Below are 22,136 nucleotides of genomic sequence, written 5' to 3'. Positions count from 1 at the left end.
GCAAGCACTCTACCACTAAGCCACATTCCTAGTCCTCTTTTTTATTTTTTAAAATTATTATTATTATTATTATTATTATTATTATCATCATCATCATCATCATCATCATCATCATCATCATCATCATCATAATCATCATGGCTTCATGTTTTCATGTCCTTTTTTTTTCCATTCATGGGGCTTGAACTCTGGGCCTGGGCGCTGTCCTTCAGCTCTTCAGCTCTAGGAGAGCGCTCTACCGCTGGAGCCACAGCACCACTTCCGATTTTCTAGTGGTTTTTATTGGAGATAAGAGTCTCACGGATGTTCCTGCCCAGGCTGGCTTTGAATGTGATCCTCAGGTCTCAGCCTCCTGAGCAGCTAGGATGACAGGCGTGAGCCCCCGGCGCCCGGCTGGCTCCATGTTCCTGATCAGCTTTTTCACTCACAGTGGTGGCACTCCACTTGACCCATGCCTCCAATTCTGTTTTTTTTTCCCCTGGTTAACTTGAGATAAAAATTTATATGATTTTTCTTCCTAGGCTGGCTTCATACCGTGATTCTCAGATCTCTGCGTCCTGAGGAAATAAGGTTAGAGGTTTGAGCCACTGTCACTTGCTTGGGGTTTCTTTTGGGGTGATAAAACTTCTGAAATTTGATACTGGTAAGATTTACATAACCTAAATACATTAAAAAACAGAGTAGTACAATTTAAAGAGTGAATATTATGGTATATAGATTATAGATCTTTAAAGTCTTCACAAAATCAATTCATTAGTTAATAAGGATATACTTCTTGAAGATTAGTATTCATTTCCTCAGTCAGTCACTTACTACCTTTTTCTGAAATGCTCTAACCAGGGCTGTAAGAAGTCCTTGGTATAACTGAATTTTTTCATATATATATATATATATATATATATATATATATATATATATATAAGATACTGTACAGATAGGTTACAGTTACATGAGTAAGGTGATGAGTACATTTCCTATCAAGCATTGTTACCCCCTTCTTTGTTTTTCCCTACCATCCCTTCCCTCCCCACCTCCCCAACTCCCAACTCCTCCCTCCCCCACCCCCAAGTTGTAAAGTTTGTTTCCAACATAGTGTCTTGTACATCTCACTGTTACAATGGGTCAATTTCCCTTCTCCTCCCCAAATTGGAAAAAATGTATATACAAGATACAGGACACCAGAATCAAATACAGTGAAAACAAGGGTTATACCATGAAGGGAAAACATACAAAAGAAACAAAAAAAAAATCACATAGTATAAGTATATTAAAAACAACAGCAAGAAAAATAAAACCCCTGTGTCCCTATCTTGGGGTTCATTTCGCTTAACATCTTCTTATATTGCCATATGTACATTGCTTTTGACCCTTTCTGCTTGTACTAGACATATACTAGTTATTGCAAATAAGGGAAACCATGGGACCTATGTTTCTTTGGGCCTGGCTTACTTCACTTAATATGATTTTTTTCCATGTCTTTCCATTTCCTAACAAATGGGGTGGTGTCATTCTTTCTGATGAAGGTATAGAATTCCAGTGTGTGTGTGTGTGTGTGTGTGTGTGTGTGTGTGTGTGTGTGTGTGTGTGTGTGTGTGTGTGTGTGTGTGTGTGTGTGTGTGTGTGTGTGTGTGTGTACAACATTTTCTTGATCCATTCATCTACTGAGGGGCATCTGGGTTGGTTCCATATCTTAGCTATGGTGACTAACGCTGCGATAAACATAGCTTTGCTATGGCCTTGTTTGTGATCATTTGGGTAAATGCCCAAAAGTGGGATTGCTGGGTGATAGGGAAGCTCTATGTGTAGTCTTTTGAGGAACCTCTATACTACTTTCCAAAGTGGTTGAACAAGTTTACACTCCTACCAACAATGCAGTAGGGTTCCCTTTTGGCCACATCCCCTCCGGCATCTGTTGTTATTAGAGTTCTTGATTATAGCCATTCTAACTGGGGTGAGGTGGAATCTCAATGTTTTGATTTTCTAGAACTGCATTTTGAAATGATCATCTGGCTGGGTGTGGTGGCACATACTTGTAATACAAACACTAAGGAAGATTGTGAGGTTGCTAGGTAGCCTGGGCTACCTAGCAAAACCTTTTTTCAAAAGAAAGAAAAAAGGAAATTCACTGGGCCTCTGTGTGGAGACCAGACTGGAAGACCATGTGAGCTGTATGGATAGTTGACAAAGTTGGGACACAGCCAAGAGAGACCCATCTCTTCTCGGTCAAAAGTCACTGTTTTTGTTTCTTTTTGCCTTAAATAGACTAATCAAAGAAAAGACATGAGCTCTTCTCTTCTTTGGCTCTACTGGGATGCAAAGAAAACCCCTGGGCTTCTTAGGGGCTTCAGAAAAGAGTTTTATGATCATAAAAAAAAAGGTGTGAGTATTAAGTTTGCTTTGGAAACCAGATGCCCATCTCTGCCAGGAGTGTGAAATAAAAAGCGAAGCTAGGCGTCTGGGAAGACTTATTCCTCCCATGTCTCTGATATCTCGGCATAGCTCTGTATGGAGACTAGCCCTAGGTTTAAAGTCACATGGGTAGCCAGGAGGAGCTTCTCTTCCTGTTCCCTGTGGCTCTGGGGATACTCACTGGCCTTCAATAGGGATGTGGCATAGGACATTTCAGGCTCTGTCTAGCTGGTGCTGTTTCCTGAAGAAAGAAAGCCTAGCAATATGACTAGACTTTCCTCAATGGTGAGATGAGGCCAGGCATGAAGTTTTTGACTCCCTACAAGATTCCCTACTTTTCTTATGTCCTTGAAGGAATGGGTGGTTCTCCCACCCACTTTCACCCTTTGCAAGGTCAGTTGGTACACTCAGTCAGGGACAGGCAAACTGAATCTAACAGAGTCCAGCCATCTTTATTTTTTCTAGTGACAATACTGGGGCTTGAACTCTAGGTCTGGGTGCTATCTCTTATGCTTTTTGGTTCAAGACTGCTGCTCTATGGTCAAGGAAGGTGGTTTAGTGGCATAGGGCTTGCCTAGCAAGCATGAAGTCCTGGGTTCAATTCCTCAGTGCCACATGAAGCCAAAAATGGTGCTATGCGTCAAGTGGTAGAGCACTAGCTTTGAGCACAAAGAGGCTTAGGGAGAGTATCTAGGCCCTGAGTTCAAGCCCAGGATCAGAAAAAAAAAGACTGGTGTTCTATTTCTTGGTCCACAGCTCCACTTCTATTTTTTTGGTAGTTAATTGGAAATAAGAGTCTCACAGACTTTCCTGCCTGGGATGACTCCAAACTGTGATCCACAGATCTTAACCTTGTGAGTAGCTAGGATTACAAGTGTGTGCCAATGTGCCCAGCTGAGTCTAGCAATCTTGTGGAAAGTTCAATTTACTCTTGGATTGACTCCCTCATTATTTTCATGAGAACTGCTGCTCACCTGCTGTTCCAGGTGACCCCATTTCAGATCTACAAAAGAAGATGTCCTGCTTAGAACAGAAGGCCCCTTGGTTCCAGGAAGGTAAAATAATCCTAAAGTAAATTCTCTTAACCTAAAGAGTAGAAAACCCAAAATTTAAAAGTGAAATGTTTTGGGGGATGCATGCACAAATGACATGATCATCTCCCCTTTGGTAGCTGTGCTGGTGGGTCCTGAGTTGGCATGGGTCTGAAGAAAGCTGTCCTCATCCTACATCATGAACTCTGAGCTGCACAAAACCTGGGAAGCCTCCACCATCATTATGGCTCCCCAAGAACCATCTAGAAGCAGCTGGATTGGGGCTCTATGCTCTCCAGGCCTCCTCCTGTATTTCCCTCAGGTAATTTTGAGGATATCTATTTCACAGGAGTGCTCAGCTTTGAGTCAAGTGGACCCAGGATTTGTGTAATTATGATTTCCCATATCTTTGGAGAAAGCTGCATCTAGAAAAGTACCAAAGGAGGAAATGCTGGGTATCAATTTACAACACTCCCCCTTGGAGGTGATTTTCTTTAGTGGCTCTTCAAGTTTTCAGGTATGAGTGAAAGTGAAGTTCAGTTGAAACAGATCATCTCTGGAATTTCTTATCATGCAAATCTTGGGGGCAACCATTCACAGGAAGGCCGTGAGCATGTGGAAGACTTTTCCATATGTGGAATACACCAGGGGCTTCTGGGGAAGAGAGTGGTGCCCTAAGCCCCTGCCTTCCTCTCCCCAGCCAGCCTTCCATGCATTGGGGACCTAGGGACTGGATGGCTGGCTGGACACTTAGCAGCCAGAACCAAGAAACCCATTGGGTTTGGACTAACTGCCTAAGAGGCAGAACTTCAGTGATGAGTTCATTTGGGGTCCTTCCTTCCTTCCTTCCTTCCTTCCTTCCTTCCTTCCTTCCTTCCTTCCTTCCTTCCTTCCTTCCTTCCTTCTTCCCTTACCTCTTTTCTTCCTATCTTTTTTGTCTGTCTCTCCTTCCTTCCTCTCTCTCTCTTTCTTTCTTTCTTTCTTTCTTTCTCTTTCCTTCCTCCCTCCCTCCTTCCCTTCTTTCTTTCTTTTTTCTTTCTTTCTTTCCTTCCTTCCTTCCTTCCTTCCTTCCTTCCTTCCTTCCTTCCTTCCTTCCTTCCTTCCTTCCTTCCTTCCTTCCTTCTGTTCTCTTTTTTCTCTTGTGCTGTTCTTTGAATTCAAGACCTTGTCTTTGCATTCTACCACTTGGGCCATAGCCCTAGCCATTTTTGTATTGGTAATTTTTCAGGTAGAGTCTCACATTTTCAAATGGAGCTGGCCTTAGACAGTGATTCTCCTATTTAACTCTCCACTATTCTGGCTTTTTCTGCCCTTCCCTTCAACATGTCCCAGACAGTGAAGAACTGGGCTGGGAAGAAGGTGTGTTCCAACAACAGATGCAGGCTGCCTTCCAAATGGCTTGCAAATGGCTTGTCTGCACCACAAGCCATTGTCTTGCCCAAAGCTGTTCTAAACTAACAGCAAAACCATTTGCCTCACAGATGAAACAACAGAGCTGAAATGGAGGTAAAGGACAGACGCTAATCTGGGCATGGGAATAACACACCCCACTCAGAATTTGCTCAACTTTTGGGGTAATGAGAGTGGTTAGCCTTTGAATCTTCCCAGCCCACACCCTAACTTGCATAGGGCTCCCCTTTAGTTTTTAAATGTTAGAAGCACACTTTAATTTGGTTTTTAATAAACCAAAATATAAATAAAATATAAAATAAAATAAAATAATTTGAAAAAATAAAAATTCTCCACATGTGTACACAATAAAGACTTCATGTAGATCTATATTTTTTCATTCCTACAAAATACTGTTTCTTTGAAAAGTCAAAACTATACAATATAGCTAACCCTTTTTCTTTCTCTATCATATTTCATTGGTCTAGGAAAAAGAGAGAAAGCTACTTTCAACATCTTTGGAAATATGAGCATATTTTAATGAAGTTTCTTGGGTAAATAGAGACTTTGAGATTAAGGATGAGGTGCAAAAACATTTTGCCACTCAGAATTTATTGTTTATTCACAGCCAATCTTCACTACTTAGGTTATGAATTCATCTACTCAGAAAACAAGAACCATCAACCAGGGTAGGGTCAGGTCCTATCTGGTTGAAGAAGTCTACTTGATTGGGCAAACCGGTCCAGCAAAACTAATATTGATACTAGCCCAACTCTGCAGTAAGCTCCAAGAGAGGTGTGTGTGTGTGTGTGTGTGTGTGTGTGTGTGTGTGTGTGTGTGTGTGTGTGTGTGTGTGTGTGTGTGTGTGTGTGTGTGTGTGTGTGTGTGTGTGTGTGTGTGTGTGTGTGTGTGTGTGTGTGTGTGTGTGTGTGTGTGTGTGTGTGAAGAGGGTTGGCTGAGGGTGGTTGAGGGTGAAAGGCCAAGGAATCGAGGGATGCAGCTACCTATAGATAGTTTCAGTACTTGGTGCTGGTTTCAGTACTTGGTGCTGGTTTGTCCTGGGCCCAATGAAGGTAAAGATTCATTTGCCATGGATGTGGCAATGCAGAATTTTTATATCATAAAAAATGTGAACTGGCTAGTGTCAAAGTAATACTGAATCTCTCTTCCTTCACCTCTGTTGCTTCTGTTCATGGTGGTCTCTTTTCATTTCTCTAAGATGTGTACTAGGGTCTAAACGCAGGGCCTAGGCACTGTCCCTTAGCTTTTTTTGCTGAAGGCTGGTGATCTACCACTTGAACCATACCTCCGCTTCTAGCTTTTGCTGGTTAACTGGAGATAAGAGTCTCATAGACTTTTCTGCCAAGGCTAGCTTCGAACCATGATCCTCAGTTCTCAGCCTCCCGAGAAGCTAGGATTACATAGGTACTTGACTTATATCTTCCTCTTATCATCTCCCCGTTTCTTAATTTCTTTTGCAGTGTTTTTCATTTTCTTTGACTATGAACAACTAAGAAAACTGCATGGCTATACCCCCAAAATACAGATCCTTGTTCTGTGGGTTACAGCCAAAGAAATTGCTGAAAGGTTATCAGTTTTTGTCAGCTCAGCAGTGAGGTTGGGTTCATTTTTGTAAACAGGACTCAGGGGGCCACTTCTTGGCTTTGCCTCAGGTAGTGTTTATGCAGGGAAGGATATGCTATTTTCCTTGTAAGATAAAATAAAAGTCATTAAAAACCAATCATGCTAGTGCTGGACATAAGAGGCCTCATCCATCTTCCTCCTCTTAGCCAAATGGGGGCCCAGAAGGGAGCTGACCCCTACTGTCAAGACATAAGACAAGAGTTTAGAGGCTTGGTCACAAATGGTTGTGAGGCTTTGGGAAATTGCATAACCTGCTGACAGCCCAGTTTCTCCATCACCAGAAAGACTCTACTGTGAATCTGTGCCAGCTACTTCACAAGGGACCTCCTAGAATTCATCAAATAAATGTTATTTGCAAAGCACTGGAACCCAGTGCAAAAAAAACTGTTTGGAAGGGACCTCCTAGAATTCATCAAATAAATGTTATTTGCAAAGCACTGGAACCCAGTACAAAAAAACTGTTTGGAAGCAATATATTTTGTTACCCATATCATTTGTTAATAAAATGAAATGGTGGCAAATCTGTTCACTGGGGCATGAGGTATTCTGTAAAACTCTTTCTCCATGCTGATAGTACATTCAGCAGGGTGAGGCTCTGATGCTGCATATTAGCTTGGAGCACCCAGTGCCAGGTAACCCAACTGGATTCTTATAATTACTCTTATCTTTACCCCGGTGGAACAAACTGAGGTAATTAGCACTGTGTCTGTCCAACTCAGCTTCCACCCTTTCTCTGGGTTTGGCACTTGTCTCCTCTGGGGAGTTTCTTTTCCACTCTCTGCTCCTGGGCGGCAATCATAGAGTACCAATTACCAATCAACCCACACCCTTCCATGCAGGAAGGATGGACATAGGAGCTAGCTTCAGACAACCACAGCCAACTTTCTCCCTGATCATGGGAATTGGCTCAGAGAAAGGTTGATTCATTAAGTCAACAGAATCTTCCCAGAGTGTTTAGAGCAGGAGGTGGAAGGGTAGTGCTCTCTGCCATTTTGGAAACAAGCACTCATGATACCAGTGCACTGTTGAGCAGAGTACTTCAGAAGCCAGAAGTAGAGAGCAAGTGCATCAGAACTGCTTGAGCCAGGTCCACCCTTCTGGACTTCCCTGTTTCATAAACCAACAAAATCTGTTTCTTTAGTTTGGATTAGGGTTGTCCTACTTCTTTCACTGCAGCTTAAAAAGAATCTCTAACAACAACAAAAAAATAGAAATCTTAGCCTGGTGCTGGTGCCTTGTGCTCAGCCACTCAGGAGGCTGAGATCTGAGGATCAAGGTTCAAAACCAGCAAAGTATGTGATATTATTATTTCTAGTTAACCATCAAAAAGCTAGAAGTGGAATCGAGCTGTGGCTCAAGTGGTAGAGTACTAGTCTTGAGCAAAAAAGCTCAGGGATAGCACCCAGGCCCAGTGTTCAAGTCCTTGTTTTGGCCCAGAAAAAAAAGGAAAGAAGGAAGGAAGGAAGGAAGGAAGGAAAGAAGGAAAAAAAAAGAGAAATAGAATAAGAAAAATCTCCATTTAGATGGTTGTTCTTGAAGCATCTAACATTAAAAGATATTTGTAATTAGAACAGAATGAGTCACCACTCAGTACTAAGACATTGTAATTATTCAACTTATTATTATTGTTGTTGTTGCTTGAACTGAGGACCTGGGTGCTATCATGTGCCTTTTTTGCTCAAGGTTGGTGCTGTATGACTTAAACTACAACTCTACCTTTGGCTTTTGGTGGTTAACTGAAGATAAGAGTCTCCCAGACTTTCCCTTCCTGAGCTGGCTTTGAACTGGGATCCTCAGATATCAATGTCCTGAGCAGCTAGGAGTACAGGTGTGGGCCACCAGCACCTGGCATTTCAATATTGTCATAGGGTGAAATAAGATTGGTAACGAATTGTAAAATATTAATTACTTAATGCAAAAACTGACCATTGGAAAGCAGGGTCAATGTTCTCTCTAGCTCCTTAATAAAACCTAGCTTATATACAAGACATCAAAAACATTCAAGAGATGGAAAAGAACAGTACTAGTTTTAAGTCTATTTTCAGAGTTTAGTCCAGTCCTCTCCATATCAGAGAGCTTATGTCTATGTAATTCAAGTTTACATTTTCTCACATCTGTTTTTCATGCGTGTGCATGTATATAAGAGTACTTCTTGTCCTCACTGCAGCTGGGAAGAAATTTAAGACTATAAATATTTACTAAGTGTATAATGTAGTAGTGTGGGCCAATATAGCCAATGATGGGGATAGTGGAGAACTAGGCTCCATAGCTAATTCCTCATGTGACTTTGGGCAGGTCAGCTAACATCTCTCTGTTCTAGTGCTACATTTGGTAAAGGAGATACTGATCTTTGTTGGCCTACACTCCAAAAGCAATAACCACTGAAGACAATTCAGCCATTCAGAGTGGAAATCTAAGTGGGAGCTCACAGAGATTGTACTTTATTTTGTCTTGCATTAATTGGGGGAAGGTGAAGCCAAACCATCCTTGCTTGATTTAAAGGAAAATAAAGCTTATCTCAAAAACAAACAAAAAGACCCCCAAAACCTAGCAAGTAAAATACATATACAAGTAAGAACACCATTTGAATCAAGTAGCCTTCAGAGAAGGTGACAGGACTAACAGTGGCAGAGGAAATGTGATGGCATCTTGGGGACTCTGGGTGTCTCTTCAGACAGAAAGAGCAGAGCTGTGAGTATATGATGACCTTTACCTTGTACCCTTGAGTAAAGCACTTCACCTTTGAGAGTCAAATTCTATAACTGTCATCTGGAAATAATAACACCCATATTTAGGTATGTTGAAACCATTGCACAAAATGGCCAAGATACAGAAGCACAGGGTTAAACCCCAGTTTCTCTTCTCTCTCATTTATCCACTTCTTTGATAGCAATTATCCAAAAGGACAGCAGGTATAGCAGGCATTGTATTATACATCAGGGAATAAACTCCCAACTACAATCCAGCCCTCTACATCCATGTTCTAACCCACCATATGCCCACTGGAAAGTCAACTGACATTTCCTGGATGTATTTTGTCCCTTTGCATCAACAAACAAACATACACAAGGAAGTGTTGGGGGTCTGCAGTTGGAACAGGTTTGGAGAAAAGGCATTGGAAGCTGTTGTCCTACAGACTGAAGTAAGCTTTCTTCCCTTCTCAAAGAAGCAACAAAAGCCACCGGACTGAGGATCCAGGAACACAGATGGAGGGCTCTTGGACTGTAGTAATAAGTCAGGACAGAATCATCACCCATTATTGCACTTTCCTTTTGCGGTTGTTGTGGGGCCAGAACACAAGGCAGAGACAGTTCTATGAGAAGAGACCCAACCTTTGTGCAGTCTCACAATGCAAAAAAGAGAGTCCCAGTAAATGAACATAATGCCATGAGCAACCTCATGCCTGTGGCATTATGGGATTGAAGAAAGGACTGCTCTGTTGTTGAAACTTGAATTTTATTTTCTTCTAAGCTGTGGTTTTCAAACTGGTTTTGGAATCTTTCCAATGACAAAAAATTTTATTACCCACTAAATTAATTTTTTCATACCAATCATTCTTTAAAAAATCTAAACAGAGGAGTTCCGGGAAGATGGCAGAGGAGAAGCTGGAATTTGAACAAGCTCTCGCATAGAAAGCAGTTTTAGAGTTCCAGTGAACAGTCCTAAGCCAGAGAATCACACGAAGTGTGCCATCACAGGACAGAGAGTTAGACAAGAGAGGGGAAGCCAAGACAAGGAGACACATTTGAGCGCCTGCCAGCAGCCGCCGCGGCCGCGGCAGGGTCGCAGCGGCGACCGCAGCCGCGGCCGGGTCGTAGCAGCGACCGCAGCCATGGCCATACCTGAGCACTCACACAGAGAGTCCGGGACGAAGGAGCCAGACGCAGCAGGCGAGAGGATTCTACTCAACACCAGCAAGAACCGACAAGGAGCGGACATCTTCATCCTGCAGTTTGCAGACCAGGATCCAAGACTCGGCGGCGTGAGTACAAGCCCAACGTCCTCACTCCTTCTCAGGGAGCAGAGGAGGGAAGGCCATCCCTCCCCCCCCAGCACCGGTGAACTCCATCTTGGATACCGACAAAGCTCGGAGGAGCTGCTAGCTCCAACTCAGGCCTTGGAATAAAACGAGTCATTTAGCAGGTCACAAGAACTTAACGGCGAAGTGACCTGCCAGACTCAGCTCCATCCAGGGAAAAGTCACCCAGCTCAGGCACCAGCCATTGGAGTGGCTTTCCTCACTGGGTAACCAGAGCCAGAGGCTGCCCCTCCCTCTAGCAGCCTCCACAATCAATTGAAAAACAGAAACCCTGAGAATGGCTCCAGGCTGGGCTCTGTGAGTTTTTCACAAAATAGCCCCAGGGAAAAGCTACTGTTTGTTGAAAGGCCTCAACTCTACCAGAACCTAGCCTCATCACCCCTCTTTTGTGATTCTCAAAGCAGATCACCCTCCCATTAACCTAACCTGGGAGGGGGATCTCAAAATCTTGGGTAAAGCAGAGCATTTTTCTGCCTGTTCGAACAAACTGACTTAAGAAACCAATCAAGCCACAGGACCTCAAGCTGACCAGAGACTCCAACAAGAGGCTGGTTACAGACAAAAGGGAGATACAGGATTCTTCCCACCCCTCCAAAAAAAAATCAAAAAAAAAAAAAATCAAAGAACTTTTTTTTTTCTTTTTTCTTCTTTTCTTTTTTCTTTTTTCGGTACCTTATATATATATATATATATATATATATATATATATATATATATATATATATATATATATATATATATATATATATATATTTTTTCCTTTTCTAAAACTTTTATTAATCTTTAATTTTTGCCTTTTTTGAAAAAATAATTGTTTTCCAGTAACTTTTTTTCCCTCTTATAATTTTTATTTTAGGAATACGTGAATGTGCGTTTTCCTTTCTTTTCTTGTCTTCTTTCTCTTTTTCTTTCTTTCTTAATTATCTTTTTGTTTTTTGTCTAGCTCTACTGAACTTCTGATCTTTTTTTTTCTCCCTTTCTTATCTTTTTAACCTTTTCCTCTCTTTTGCTCTTCTGTATGTGACTTAACTCTTGTCCTGTACATCCTCAGATAAACCCATAGTTAACTAGTAGACCCTATCCCCCATTGTGTACACACTTAATCCACAAATTTGTTACTCAATTCAAAACCTCTGAGACTTAAATTCCTTAATAGCAGTACTACCTCTTTATACCTATATAATATTTTAAGCATTTTTTAAGTTTTTCACATCTCCTCTATCTCCCTCCTGTTTTCTCAATATATTCACATTCCTCTCTAAATAGCTGGTCTTTCAATATCCATAACTATATTAATTTTTACATTTCTATTTTTTTCTGGTCTCTTTTCATTTCCCTTTCCCTTTCTTCTTTTTCTCTCTCTCTCTACTTACATCCTACCCAACCTATTTCCTGCATTGAGATTAAGACATAGTTAACTCTCCCTGTGCCTCCCCACACCAATCTATTCCTATTTTTTACCTACATCTCTCCCTAACCCTAAAAACTTCTGGTTTTCCAAATTCTTCTCTGCGGTTCGAAGCCCATTAACATATAGTTGTTTGATGTTGAATAGATATATCTGTTGAACTCGATTGTATCTGTAGACTATTGACTGTATAAATGCAAACATTGGTTGATGGTTGCCTTAAGATAGTGTTCTAGCACAAAACTGGTGCTATTTTCATCTCAAATGGGCAGAGTAAGCCGGAAAAACACAAGAAAAATGGCAAATCCGGATATCTCAATTCCCAATCTAGATAATCAGGGGTCAGATCAGATAATGAACAATCCAAAGGATAGTTCCCAAATAGCTCTACAAACACTGGTGGCAAACATGATAAATGAGAAGTTTGACAACTTACAAAGGACTCTGTATGAGCATGATAGGGAGAGAGAGGAGGCATCCCAAAAGTTTATACAGGAATATCATAAGCGTGAGGAAGCTACTCAAAAACTGATACAGGATTTGCGTGAACAACTTGAGAATACTCAAAGAGAAAGGGAGGAATGGTGTGAGCAGGCTGAGAACACTCAAAGAGAACTGCAAGAATCCCATGAACGGGAGGAAAGAGAACTGCAGGAATCCCACAAACGGGAGGAAGCTAATCAAAGAGTAATTCAGGAATTGAGAGACCAGGTAGAGAATACACAAAGATCACTAAAGGCATTCATGGAATCCATTAACAAAGAGCTGAAGGAAGTCAGGGAGACCACAAAGGGAATGCTGAATGGAACCCAACAGAAGGAATGGGAGTCCAAAGAAACCATAACCAATCAACTAAGTGATTTGAGAACAAACACTGAACACCAAATTAAGGAAGTAAAGAAATTCATACAAGACCTAAAACAGAGCTTCAACAAAGAACTTGAAGCTATCAAAGCTGACCAATTAGAAAGAAAAGAGATAAAAAACAAAGTAGAGAGTCTTGACAGCAGGTTAGACCATGCAGAAGATCGAATCTCAGGGATTGAAGACAGCCTAGATATTATAGAGAAAGAACATACAACCATCCAAGACAAGTCCAAGAAATATAATAGATCTATCCAACACCTGGAAGACACCATCAGAAGGCCTAATCTAAGGATAATGGGTGTAGAGGAGCACCTAGAAACAGAAGTTAATGGTCTAGGAAATTTGTTTAACAGGATCCTAGCAGAGAACTTCCCAAACATACAAAAAGATAGGCCTATTCAGATACAAGAAGCTTTTAGAACCCCAAATAGACCAGACCAGAATAGGACATCCCACCATCACATTATAATCCACACAGGATCAACTCAGACCAAGGAAAAGATCCTTAAAGCTGTCAAGGAGAAAAGGTTAATCACCTATAAAGGGAAACCAATTAGAATCACCTCAGATTTCTCAGCAGAGACAATCAAAGCAAGAAGAGCCTGGAATGATGTATGCCATGCCCTAAAAACAAACAACTATCAACCAAGAATACTGTACCCAGCTAAACTCTCCTTCATAACTGAAGGCCAAATAAAAACCTTCCATAGCAAAGAAAAATTGAAACAATACATCTCCACCAAACCAGCCCTACAAAAGATTCTTAAAGATGTCCTACACATAGAAAACCAACAAGACCGCAACAAAGGCCAAGAAACTGCACCCAAACTGAGAATCCAAGAACCATAGGAAGAACCCAGTTTTCGCAGCCTCCAAGAAGGTGGATAACATGGCAGGAACTCCCAAATACCTCTCAGTCCTATCTCTTAACGTTAACGGAATGAACTCTCCAATTAAGCGACATAGACTGTCTAGTTGGATTAAAAAACAAGACCCTTCTATCTGCTGCCTGCAGGAGTCACACCTTGCCCGTAAAAACAAACACCTTTTCAATGTTAAAGGCTGGAACAAAATCTACCAAGCAAACGGCCCCCATAAACAGGCGGGAGCTGCAATCCTAATATCAGATAAAATAGACTTCAAATTAAAATTCATGAGAAGAGATAAAGAAGGTCGCTACATACTAATTAAAGGATCTCTCCTTCAGGAGGATATTACAATTCTAAATATCTATTCGCCAAACAATGGAGCACCCAAATTTATCAAAGAAACACTACTTTCCCTCAAATCCCATATAGATCCAAAGACATTAATTGTTGGGGATTTTAACACACCACTCTCCCCACTAGATAGATCAACTCGGCAAAAACTCAACAGAGAAACCGCAGATCTAAACAGCTGCATAGATCAACTAGACTTAACATTTCACCCAGCAGCATCAGAATACACGTTTTTCTCAGCAGCACATGGAACGTTTTCTAAAATAGACCACATTTTAGGCCACAAAGCAAACTTGTCTAAATTCAGAAACATTGAAGTTATACCTTGCATTCTCTCTGACCACAAGGGAATAAAATTAGAACTCAACACCAAAAGCCACCAAAGAAAGTCCGGTATCACATGGAGGCTGAACAACACACTGCTGAATCAAGAGTGGGTCATGGAAGAGATTAGAAAGGAAATTCAAATGTTCATGCTATTCAACAAAAATGAACACACAAATTACCAGCTCCTCTGGGACACAGCAAAGGCAGTACTCAGAGGCAAGTTTATAGCTCTGAGCTCCTACATCAACAAATTGGAGAGATCTGAAACTAGCAATTTAATGACACATCTAAACCTCCTTGAAAAAGAGCAGCAAGATAAACCCCAATCCAGTAGACGGAAAGAAATAATCAAATTAAATCAGAATTAAATGAATTAGAATCCAAAAAAACTATAGAAAGAATCAACAAAACAAAGAGTTGGTTCTTTGAAAAACTTAACAAAATTGACAGACCCTTAGCAAATCTTATCAGAAAAAGAAGAGAACACACCCAAATTAATAAACTCAGAGATGAGAATGGAAACATCACCACGGAAACAACCAAGATTCAGAACATTATAAGGGAATGCTTCTCAAAACTTTATGCTAATAAGTTTGAGAACTTGACAGAAATGGACCTTTTCCTAGCAAATACTGACATGCCAAAACTAAACCAAGATGAATTAAACCAGCTTAACAGGCCCATATCAAGCATTGAAATAGAAACAGCAATAAGAGACCTCCCAGCTAAGAAAAGTCCAGGACCAGATGGTTTTACAGCAGAATTTTACAAGGCCTTCAAAGCAGAGCTCACACCAATACTCCTCCAACTCTTCAATGAAATTGAAAGAGAAAGCTCACTACCCAACACATTCTATGAAGCCATCATAACCCTCATCCCAAAACCAGGAAGGGACTCATCAAAGAAAGAGAACTATAGACCCATTTCTTTGATGAACATTGATGCAAAACTTCTCAACAAAATTTTGGCCAATCGACTTCAACAATTCATCCAAAAAATCATACACCATGATCAAACAGGATTCATTTCAGGGATGCAAAGCTGGTCCAATATACGCAAAGCAATTAATATTATTCATCACATCAACAGGAGCAAGAATAAGAACCACATGGTTATCTCAATAGATGCAGAAAAAGCATTCGACAAGATCCAACACCCCTTTATGATGAAGGTTTTGGAAAAATTAGGAATCCATGGAACATTCCTCAATACAATAAAGGCTGTATATGACAAACCTACAACCAGCATTATACTCAATGGTGAAAAACTAAAGCCATTTCCTCTTAACTCAGGAACAAGACAAGGATGCCCACTCTCTCCACTTCTCTTCAATCTAGTATTAGAATGCCTAGCTACAGCAATAAGACAAGATGCAGACATAAAGGGGATCCAAATAGGGAAAGAAGAAATAAAACTCTCCCTCTTTGCAGATGACATGATCTTGTATTTAAAGAATCCCATAGACTCCACTCCCAAATTATTCAAGCTGATTCAAAACTTTGGCAAAGTAGCAGGTTATAAAATTAACCCCCCAAAATCAATGGCTTTTCTGTATGCCAACAATGAGAAAAGTGTGGCTGAAATTAGGAAAGCAACTCCATTTGTAATAGCCCCACAAAAAATAAAATACCTAGGAATTAACTTAACTAAAGAAGTGAAGGACCTCTATGATGAAAACTTTAAAATCTTAAAAAAGGAAATCAACACAGAACTTAAAAAATGGCAAAACCTCCCATGCTCCTGGATTGGCAAGATTAACATCGTGAAAATGGCAATACTTCCCAAGGCTATCTACAAATTCAACGCGATACCTATCAAAATTCCAACCTCATTCTTCAAGGAAATAGAAGAGGCAATCCAAAAATTCATATGGAACAATAAAAGACCCCGAATAGCAAAAACGCTCCTCAATGGAAAGAACACTGCTGGAGGAATATCAATACCAAATTTCAAACTCTACTATAAAGCCATAGTAATCAAAACAGCTTGGTATTGGCATAAGAACAGACCTCAGGACCAATGGAATAGAATTGAAAACCCAGAAATGAACCTACAGACCTATAGCCATCTAATCTTCAATAAGGGAGCTAAAACAATAGAATGGAAGAAAGACAACCTCTTCAGTAAATGGTGCTGGCAAAATTGGTTAACTACATGTAGAAAACTTAAGCTAGATCCTTATATATCACCCTGCACCAGAATCAACTCCAAATGGATCAAAGACCTTGAACTCAAAGCAGACACTCTGAAAACATTACAGGATGGAATAGGAGAAACCCTAGGTCTCCTTGGCTCAGGCCGAAATTTTCTGAATAGAGACCCGGAAACACAACAAATCAAAGAAAGGTTGGACAAATGGGATTGCATAAAGTTGCAGAGCTTCTGCAGGGCAAATGACATAGCTAGCAAGATCAATAGAAAGCCCACGGATTGGGAGAAGATCTTTACTAGCCATACAATGGACAAGGGTCTCATATCTAAAATATACTTGGAACTCAAAAAAATTAAACCCCCCAACAACAAATCCTCAAAGAAACAACTGCCCAATAAATAAGTGGGCAAAAGACTTAAAGAGAAACTTCTCTGAAGAAGAAAGAAGGATGGCCAATAGACACATGAAGAAGTGTTCAACATCCCTAGCCATAAAAGAAATGCAAATCAAAACAACATTGAGATATCACCTCACTCCAGTTAGAACGGCAAAAATCAAGAACTCTAATAACAGATGCTGGAGGGGATTGTTGGTGGGAATGTAAACTTGTTCAACCACTTTGGAAAGCAGTATAGAGGTTCCTCAAAAGACTTCACATAGATCTCCCCTATGACCCAGCAATCCCACTTTTGGGCATTTACCCAAATGTTTACAAACAAGACCACACTAAAGCTACTAGCACAACTATGTTTATTGCAGCATTATTTACCATAGCTAAGATATGGAACCAACCCAGATGCCCCTCAGTAGATGAATGGATCAAGAAAATGTGGTATATATACACAATGGAATTCTATGCCTCCATCAGAAAGAATGACATTGCCCCATTTGTTAGGAAATGGAAAAACTTGGAAAAAATTATATTAAGTGAAGTAAGCCAGGCCCAAAGAAACATAGGTCCCATGGTTTCCCTTATTTGTAATATCTAGTATATGTATGAGTCAAGCGGAAAAGGTCAGATAATGTGATGTCAGGAAAATGAACCCTTAGATGTGTATTTTAAGGTATTTTTCTTTCATGCATGTGTTTCTAACGCATTTATAAGATTATCTCTTTGTTGCTTTGTATGTCCCTCCCCCACAGTATAACCCCTGCTTTCACTATATTTGATGTCAGTATAACTTGTGGAGGAGATGGGGAAAAACTAGTTGTTTAAGGATACAGGTGGACCTGTTGCAACAATGAGAAGTACAAGTTGTCATGTCCAAAACGAGCTTTACAACGTCGGTGGGGGGGGGGAGGGGGGGAAGGAGAAGGATTGGGATTGGGGGGGCGGGGGGAGGCTGGGAAGGGATGTGAAGGGTAAACAAAGGAGGAGGCTGCAATGCTTGGTAAGAAATGTACGCATTATCCTGCCCATGTAATTGTAACTCCTCTGTACAGTATGTTAACAAATAAAATAAAATAAAATTAAAAAAAAATCTAAACAGAGCCCTAGAGGATTGTTGTGTAGCACTTAGATAATTTCCTGAATAACTTAAAAAATTAAAAGAGGTCTAGGCATGGTCATTCCAGCTACTTTGGAGGTGGGATTTGAAAATACGGGTTGATAAGGTTCTGATGCTACCCTTGGGCAAAACTGGCATGAGACCCTATCTGAAAAATAAAACACAAAGCAAAAGGGGTTTGGGCATGGATCAAACAGTAGAATGCCTGCTTGCCCCACATTGAATCCATAGTACTGAAAAATACAATTGATCTATTCCAGAAACAAGTAAGTACTTATAAGCATGTAACAGCACCTCAGTTTCAGTTGCTCAGCACCATCCACATCTTTCTGTGCTATAAACTTTTTTTTCCCGTCCTTGGCCTGGATGTTGTCCCTGAGCTTCTTTTGTGCAAGGCTAGTGCTCTAGCACTTGAGCCATAGCACCACTTCTGGCTTTTTCTGTTTATATGGTACTGAGGAATCGAACCCAGGGCTTCATGCATCCTAGGCAAGTAGTCCACCACTAAGCCACCTTCCCAGCACCCCCCCCCCTTTTTGGTTAAACAACACTGTGAAGTAGTGGCATTGTTCTGTTCTCACAACACACTGTGGGGAGCACCATTATTGTTCATTTGACCACAGGTCACAGGGTGGACATTATGCCTTAGGTACCACCCAGACAGCAAACGGAACACTGCCCACTTAACCACAATATATCATCCATTACCAGTCCAACAGAATAAACTGCCCATGCAGTTGCAAGAAGTCAGCAGTGACTGGCAATGAATGTGTCAGTATCTGACCTGATGAGGCAGGTCAGGCTCCTGATGGAGTCTGGACCTACATTCATACCTTCTGACTTCAGTCCAAATAGACTTCATTCAAATGCTCTCGCAATTTTGAAGCTGGTCTTTGGAAGCTGGTCCAGTTTCCCACCACATCATCCTGAAACTACCACTTAGAGGTAATAATGTACCATTGGTAGATGGCAGCCACCATAGTAATGGCTTTAACAAGACATAGCCAATGGTTTTGAAGGGAAATCTGAGTAGCACCTGCCTCCAATGTCTATAAGGACAATCTGGGGACATCTACTCATTATTTGTATAATCTATAGTTATGGGTATGCCTACACAAAGCAGTTTAATTGTAACCCCAAACAATACTAATGGTCCTTTGGGGCCATGGATGGACATGCTCAAAATATGACTGAGCTGACCCACACATTCCCAGCTGAGGCTGAACAAGGCAATGTTTGCCTTCTTGTTCCTGCTCTTGTGCAGTAAACAAGGGTCCATTCTGCTGGATATCAAATACCACATTTTCCTCATTTTGTGCTTTTTACCGACAGTGTCACTGTTTCCAGTGGTCCTGAGGCTCAGTGCTGAAGTGTTGTCACTTAAGGAGGTTATTGTGTACCATATGGATGAAATATTTGGTTAGATTAGCTTCATTCAGGACTGCGTAATGGCACTGAGGGACTTCAGTGTTAAAGAATCAATAGTAGATATTAAATCAGAGTTCTTTAAGCAGAAACAAACTTAAGACAAGGCTATAAATTAATCACGTGGTGAAATTGTGTCCAGAGATGCACAGGAGCCTACCCCAGTTCTTACTAATAAGAATTGACTGCTTTGGGCTGTTCAAGAGTCAAAGGGCAAAGGGCTATTTTTTTTTTCTGTTGTCAGCTTCTCAGTCATTCATGGTCTTACGACTGCAAGCTGAGTCGAGTCAGGTCAGAGGAACAATCAGGAGTTAAATGAGTTATATGTATTACATCAACAACAACAACAAAAATATGACCAGTGGTAAGATCTGGAAGGAGATGAGAAAAAAAGGAGTTGACTGCCATGGGAATATTGGCCTTTGACTTCTTTAACTTGTGTGTGTGTGTGTGTGTGTGAGAGAGAGAGAGAGAGAGAGAGAGAGAGAGAGAGAGAGAGAGAGAGAGAGAGAGAGAGAGAGAGAGATTGGGGTTAACAAGTGCAGGCCTTGAACTTGTTGGACAAGTACTTTACTACTTGAGCTACACCTCCAGTCCCTTTCGCTTTTAGTTGGTTTTTCAGATAGAATCTTATGATTCACTTTCCTGGGCTGGCCTTGAAGTGAGATCCTCCCACTTCCAGCTCCCGTGAAACTAGGACCACAAGAGTGACCTACCGTGGCTGGCCTTTGGTTTACATTTCTAATTGGCAGCACTTCTTTGGAGACTTAGATGGCTAAAAAGAAGGGAGATGGGCAGGAAGGCAAAGAAGCAGTCCCTAACAGCAGGTTTTGGAAAAGCAGCTCAGAGAGTATGAGAAGGTATTTGTAGAAATCTTTCTCCTCCTCTTGTGCCTTCTTGGCTGTGGTCATGGGGCAAGCTGACTTGTTGACTGAAGCACACAGCTCCCCATAAATGTCAGAATGAGCTCTTTGAAAAATCAGAGGGGAAAGGTGAGCGGGGGAAGGGGTCAGAAAAAGCGAATCTATGGACTTAGTTTTTCTCTGCTAAGGAAAGGGCCTGGGCAGGCCTGGCAGATCCCACTCATCTTTGCTAAAAATGAGCATCTGAACACACTTTGTTTTAAGCCTGCATACGATATTAAAAATAAAGAGCCTCCATTGGGGGGGGCAGACCACCTGCAAACTTTGCCCATCCACACAGAGCAAAGGGAGCTGTTCTCAATGGTGAAAACAATCCACACAACTCTACTGTGCCTTGTTGCTTTGCAAGGTGGTTTTATTTCCTTGCAGCCAAGGATTTTCCACAAAGCTGTGCATTGGCTACATTTCACAAGAGCTTTTGAAAATGAAGCTGGGTTTCAGGTTCTACACACAGGCGACATTATTTAGATGGTCTTTGTTTTTTTCCAGTCTGGTCGGCACTCCTTCCGGGGCCTTCCTCAATCTCTGGCTGGGACTGAGCCCTGCTGTTGTTCAGGCTGAAAAGGTACTGGAAGTCTGGCTGCTGTAATTGGAGCTTGCACCTGCACACCCTGAGCTTTGTAGGCAGCTCAGTGTTGCGTCCTGATCTAAGTGCGTGTGTTTATGTGTGTGCATTTTATTTCCTCAACGAACACTGGGACACTGGAAGGGTTCCCCCCCCCTTGGCCTTCATATGCTGGAGGTGCTCCAAGTTGCTCAGCCACTTTCTCATCTGAGGAAGCTGGGAGAGGACGCACCCTTCTGTATTCTCTAAGAAGGTGGGTCATTTATAGCTGTGCAAATATATCTAGTGGATTTTGATCTAATTGTTTCTGCCCTCAAGAAGGGACTTACCAGATAAAGGGTCCCTTTCAGAGCCAGTGAATGGTGGCACTGAGCACCTTTTACCTACCAGTGTGCTGAGGTGTTTTTTTTTTTTTTATGAGTTTCTTACACTTTGCTCCAGTAACATTTACTCAGTGTCAGAGAGTGATGGCAAACCTCTGTGCTCAGTGTGACAAGAAAGAAATGGTGGAGTGATCATCCCTACTCCCAGCATACTTAATACGACAATCTGGCCGACTCTGCCATACAGGTATGCGCACAGTTATCATCCCCCAAAGTTTCCCCTTGTCATCCCTCTCTCCTGGAGCCTCTACCACATTCACAGGCAACCACTGATCTGCTTTCTGTAAATACTGATGGCTTATATTTTCTAGAGTTCTATATGCATGGAATCCGTGTGGCTTCATTTTTGTGTTGCTCCTCTCACTGGGCATGACTATGGAGAGAATTTATTCATATTATAAAAACCAACCAACACTCCTTTGGGGGCTGTGTAGTATTACACTGTGTGGATGTAACAGTGTGCTCATCTCTTGCTAGTCTTTCTTTGCTTTTCCCTGATGATGAAGGATGCTGACATCTTTTCCATGTGCTTGTGCATCCATGTTAGCTTCGTATCTTTCTGGGCAAAGCAACTGTTCTGATCTCTTTGCTATTTCTGAAACTGGTTTTTCTGCTTTCCCATTACAGGCTGAACCTCATCCAAAAATCTAAAGTCCAGAATCCTCCAAAATCTGAAACTCTGAGCATTATTGACCTAATGCCATGAGTGGAAAACTGGTCACCGCATAGGAGGTATCACTATCAGAATGCAATGCCACTAAATATTCTGCATAAAGTTACTTTTGGACATGGGAACATCAGTACATTTTATGTTTAGCTTGATTCCCACCCCCTAAGACATTTAAT

The sequence above is a fragment of the Dipodomys merriami genome, unplaced genomic scaffold (genome assembly GCF_024711535.1).
Source record: "Dipodomys merriami isolate MVZ:Mamm:240054 unplaced genomic scaffold, mDipMer1.0.p SCAF_9, whole genome shotgun sequence".
Classification (NCBI taxonomy): Eukaryota; Metazoa; Chordata; class Mammalia; order Rodentia; family Heteromyidae; genus Dipodomys; species Dipodomys merriami.
Note: the sequence above shows the minus strand (reverse complement) of the source record.